Source organism: Cynocephalus volans, chromosome 2, assembly GCF_027409185.1.
Source record: "Cynocephalus volans isolate mCynVol1 chromosome 2, mCynVol1.pri, whole genome shotgun sequence".
In the NCBI taxonomy this organism is placed as follows: Eukaryota; Metazoa; Chordata; class Mammalia; order Dermoptera; family Cynocephalidae; genus Cynocephalus; species Cynocephalus volans.
The window spans coordinates 101,321,155-101,326,549 of record NC_084461.1 but is presented as its reverse complement, the minus strand read 5'-3'; the positions used below and the strand labels follow the sequence as shown (position 1 = coordinate 101,326,549).

General features: G+C 42.0%; 1 non-coding gene across 1 annotated transcript; it reads right to left on the bottom strand.

Annotated features, from left to right (window-relative positions):
* Window positions 1–4,581: 4,581 nt before the first annotated feature.
* On the bottom strand, window positions 4,582–4,716 carry LOC134371364 (U8 small nucleolar RNA). The gene has a single exon (XR_010022792.1). It is a non-coding gene; the product is annotated as a U8 small nucleolar RNA (small nucleolar RNA).
* Window positions 4,717–5,395: the final 679 nt, after the last annotated feature.

Genomic DNA, 5,395 nt, shown 5'->3' with positions numbered 1-5,395 from the left:
GATGGGCCCAAGGACCAGTCATTTCCTTGGAATCATAGGTAACAGAGTTAGGCTGGGCAGCAAGGAAGAACAAAAGGGGCTTGTTGCACACACATGAGGCATTCTCAAAAATACCTGGGAGTAGCCCTGCAAGGACAGGGTCCAAAATCATGCTAGTGGGGTGTGGAGCCTTCATCATGAGGATATTTAATAGAAATGTGATGACGTAACAGTTGCAGGCTGGCACTTACTTGGGCTTATGTCATGAGTAACATCTCCAGGTGAGGCAGGTCACCTGGCCAAGCAGATCTCATTCTGTGTCTACAATTCCACCTTTCAGTGAGACTCTTCCACTCTGATTCTTGTTGCCCACCACCCAATCTGGTCCCAGGGAATGCTGCTCCCTCTTCCACACTGTGCCCTAGGCAAGGATGAAGCTACTCTCCTCAAATATCTTGAGTATGGTGTTATCTCAATACTAAAAGACATTCTGAAATAAGTAAATTTTAAATTTTAGCTCAAAAAAAGATCTGAAAACAAATATTGACCTCCAATTAACTATAAGCAGGCTGAATTGTTTTAGGCTGTATGTTTGACATTTTTCATAATAAAATATTGGCAAAAAATACATCACATAAAAAGACATTATAGAAAATATGATTTTTCAATGTGCAGATCCTGATCCTATAATAACTTCATTATAGTGCTAGACCAATTTCACAAACATCTCCCTGGATTCTTTTTTTCTACACTTCAGCCTATCTCCATAGGCCAAGTACCATCTTATTCTCTACCATACAACAATTGTGTCCAAATGCTCTTTCTCCTTTTATCCTAATTGCCCACCTTGGTGCCCATCTCCACCTCTTTCTCACTTGCATACTGAAGGACAGGCCTTCTTCAGAGTTGCTCAACAATCCAGAGTAGACTGACATAAGAAAAGGAGACATTGACTACAATATCATAAGCAATGGGCTAGTTGTAGCATATTCTTACAACAGCAATTATACAAATTTATTAAGAGGAGGACAACTTCTCATATCCTGTGGCAGATTGTATTTTCCAAAAGGACTACAGCAATATTTCTGGACCATGTGCTCTTCTAGAACCTATTCCTAGTTCTCTTCCCCTGAACCTAGGTGAGCTTTGTGATTGCCTCAATGAATAAAAAATATGGCAGAAGTGGTACTATGTGATTTCCAAGGTGAGGCTGTCAGCTTCTACTCTCTCTCTCTCTCTCTCCCCCTCCCTCCCTCCCTCCCTCCCTCTCTCTCTGTCAGCATGCTCACTCTTAGAGCTCAGCCACCACGCTGTGAGGAAGCCCAAACCAGCCCATGCAGAAGACCACACAGAGCTCCACATCCCATATGAACAGGAATTGTGTCCTCCAGCCAACAGGTGGTATAATCTGCCAGCCATGGAAATGCATGAGTTTTCAGATGATTCCAGACATTATGGAACAGGAAAAAACGATTCCCTCTGTGCCCTGTTTGAATCATGACTCTCATAATCATGAGCATAATAAATGATTGATTTATACCATTTTTACATTCGGGGGGAATTTGTTACCTAGCCATTGCAACTGAACACTCTGGTAGATTGAAGATACAGGTATCAATTGAATCCATGTTCATTGTCTTCATGGAATTTACACTCATAATTTCTGAGATTCCTTTCATAGCTATACACAGTGTGGGAGTTTCAGGAGGACAGAGTTTGGAAACAGTTGAGAGAGAATTAGGAGTCAGACATATAGAAATGAAAATATCATACTATTGATTGGCCAACATAGCTTCAGAACTGCAGCCAAGTGGATTTGCTAATATCTCACTCCTCAGTTAGACATACTGGCTCCCCCAGGCATTGGGACAGCTGGATAACTGCCAGCCTCCTGCCCCTGACCCCCCACATACACAAGTCCCCCAGGGGCAGGTCCCTTGATGCAAGGCAGAGAACATCTCTAGTCCCACACAGACTCAGTGAGCATGCCAGTTCTTCTCCCAAACTCACTAATCAGATCATTCCCTCCTTTGCCCAGCAGGATGAGGGGTGGGGAAAGAAACCATCGATATTAGTGTAGCTTCCACTCAAAACCACTTGTGTCCTACCTCTTACCCTGTTATTATTAAATATTTATTATGTTTCTTTAATTTCGTCTACTTTAGCCTTGTCTTAAGCAAAAATTCCTATGAAATCATGGGTTTGACTTGCTAATTATATATTTTTTCCAATATACATTAAGATAATTACTCAACTATTCAAAATTGTTTGTCTATGTACCACTTAAAATAATTTCACGTATATCAGTGGATATAGATCATGCTTGGGGAAGCAATGCCACGAGAAATTGAGGCAGACACTCCACAAAATGAGTAAACTCCTATTCAGGCAGATAAATAATTCAATGTTTGGTCAAAAGCAAACACGAGACATGAAAGTTGACATTAAATGAAGAAAAATTAGAGACGATTACATTTTACTATTTCTTTTCAACAGTATAACCCTTAGGTAGAATGGCAGCAGCAGTTTTATGAAGCAAGAACTAGAAATTGCATTACATAATGGAGTCTCCTGCTTTCAGTAATCATGCAGCATTCTGGACATGATTTAGTATGATTCTATATTCTAAAGTTTCCATTATTCTGGATTCTAAACCTCAGTGCCTTTCCCAACGGGCATTCCATGGGCCTTTGAGGCAAATTTGTGTGGCCTTAAATGTGTTCCCAGGGGCTGGCCAGTTAACCCAGTTGTTAGAGCACAGACTTGTAACACCAAGGTCATGGGTTTCGATCCCCATACCAGCCAGCCACCAAATAAAGAGTACATGTGCTGCCACCACCTTGGACACAACAGTGGCTGTCCAATTCCTCTCTCCTCACTTCTTTCTTTCCTCACTGCTGGAGACCACTATGGAGAACTGAGAGAGGGGGAGGCAGCCCAGAATGTAATCAGAAAACCACAGCAGGATGAGGGTTACAACGTTCTTGGTTGCTGATAGTGGTCTCTGAGGACTGTTTCCTTACGTGATTATAATATAAATTTGAAATCTTTCACCCTGAAACCCAGGACTGGAGTGTTCTCATCTTTGCTCCTTCTGTGTTGCACTGACTCATTGCAATCACTTCTCCAGAACTCTGCCCTCAAAAAGAAAAAGAGGGTGGGCTCTGGAAGCCATCCAGGCCACAGGGGTAAGAAGCAATGACAGCAGGAGCAGGCAAATACCCTCTTCTACCGTTGGCCTTTCTTCACCAACAGGGAGCACTCAGCTGAGAGTTAGATAATTGTCTCTCGGAGGGCACTGTCAAAGGAAGAGCAGAAACGGTTATGGAAGCTGGTGCAGCTAAAGCCACTGGGGAACAGGAAAATACCTTTGAAATTTGGGGCCACCGTGCCTCTCTCCAATATTACCAAAGGTACTTTTCAAAGTCCAGGACCAAATAGCAGCAGCCACAAGAGATGGTATGCAGCCAACATATCCTGGTAAGTGCTACACATTCTGCCTTGGTGTGAAGGCAGCCATTGGAGGGAGGGAGTAGTCAAATGCAAGAATTACAGGGGAAGCATCTCTAACATGCAGTTTCCTGGACCCATCCCCAGGGAGTCCAATTCTGTGGGTCTGGGGTGAAGACCAGAAATATACACTTTAAACAACTTTCCATAGAAATCTAGGGCATTCTGATACAGAAGGTCTACAGACACACTTGAAGAAACACCACTCTCATTCCTATTATCAGGAGTTTCTTCTGCTACCACGCATATGCCTAAGTTATTTCTTAGTGACTCTTCTGAATTTTAGTCTGTTTCTCCTTTGATGTTGTTTCCCAGTCTATGCCAATCACCACTCTATTCTAGGAGGAGCAGAAACAACACTCAACCAAGAGACCTGAGTTCTAACCTTGCTTGGTCATTAACTTGAACTGAGATTTTACACTTTTAACTTCTTTGGGCCTTGGTTTCCTCATTATTCAATTAAAGGAATTTTTTAAAAACCCAGTTCCATAGAACCCTAGGATTCCATTTGCCTCAGACCCAAAGATTTAATGAGGGGTGAAGGATAAACCAAGTAGTCTGGGATTAGAGCCCTCTAACCTTCCAACTCCTCCAGCCACCAAACCATTTAGGCTTTGAAATTTTACTTTACATCTTGGAATTCCAATAATGGTTTTTGTTTGAGCAGAGGATAAACCCCACTGCTGATATGTATATATCATATATATATTTTATCAATATATATATATATTTTATCCAGAGAATTTAAAGGTCTTTAAAAATTCCTTTGATCTCTAGTGTCTATAATTCCAGAAACTCTGGATGGAATGTCTGGAATAAGTCCTTCTTTGTGGGATTTTTCCACCCCACCCTATGACTGATCTATGGTGGCCAGTTTTATTATTCTGGGGAGGAAAGATTCACTTCTGGGAAGCATGTCGCATGAAGAGCCAGGGGCATGAGTGAGTAACATGGGCATTGTGACAATCAGGGCTTACTGGGGATCCACTCAAGAATCATTTAATTACTAGAGAAGGACAATGCTCCTTCTCCTCCTCCTTCTTGATCTTCTTCTTCCTCTTCCTAAAATTTTTTACGAGTTTGTCCAGAAGAATTAGATAGAAGCAATCAAGGTGTTTTAAGTCCTGATTACATAGAGATGCTGATCACATATCATATGAACTCCAATCATCCTGTTCTATATGACCTCCCAAAGGAGGAAAAGGTAAGGATTATCTCACCTGACAATCCTTCTACTTCTTCTCAGTCTCCACCAGAGTAACTGTTTCCCCTCCATTTCACACACACACCCTCCCCCCACAGTGATGTCCCTGATAAACTATCTACTTCAAAGTTGTGGTGTGGACAGAGACAATAGACTTTGTCCAGAGGACACACAGAACATTTAAAAGGTACAGTTCATTCTGAGAGGCAGCTCATCATCTCAGGACAAGATAAGATAACCCTTCTGAGTTATTTCTCTCTGTTCAAGGACAATGTGCTATCTCCCCTGCAGGAAGGCCCTTGGACTGGGCAGCCACGATCAGCAAATAAGGGAGACATCCTCCCAGTCGGCCATTTTCAGGTGTGGTAACCTGTTAAACAGAAAGGGGGAGACACCTGCTCCTTGACAAAAGCCCACAAAGTTCTTCCTTTGATCAGAGGGATTGAGATACTAAAGGGATTGAGTTCCATTAATTGAAGAATCAAGAGATACCCTTTCCATTCATGCATATAAATAAGGAAAGGGCAGTACAGAAAAATACCTGCTTTCTCTGCACATGTTGGAAGACACAAGTGGCAACTGCCCTAGATTACTAGCATCATCATCTGCTGAGAAGTGTTCTATGCCCCTCATCAATTCAGCAATAGGCTGCCATATGAACAGGAAAAATCTAACACGGTTTAAAGAATTTATTTCAGCAGT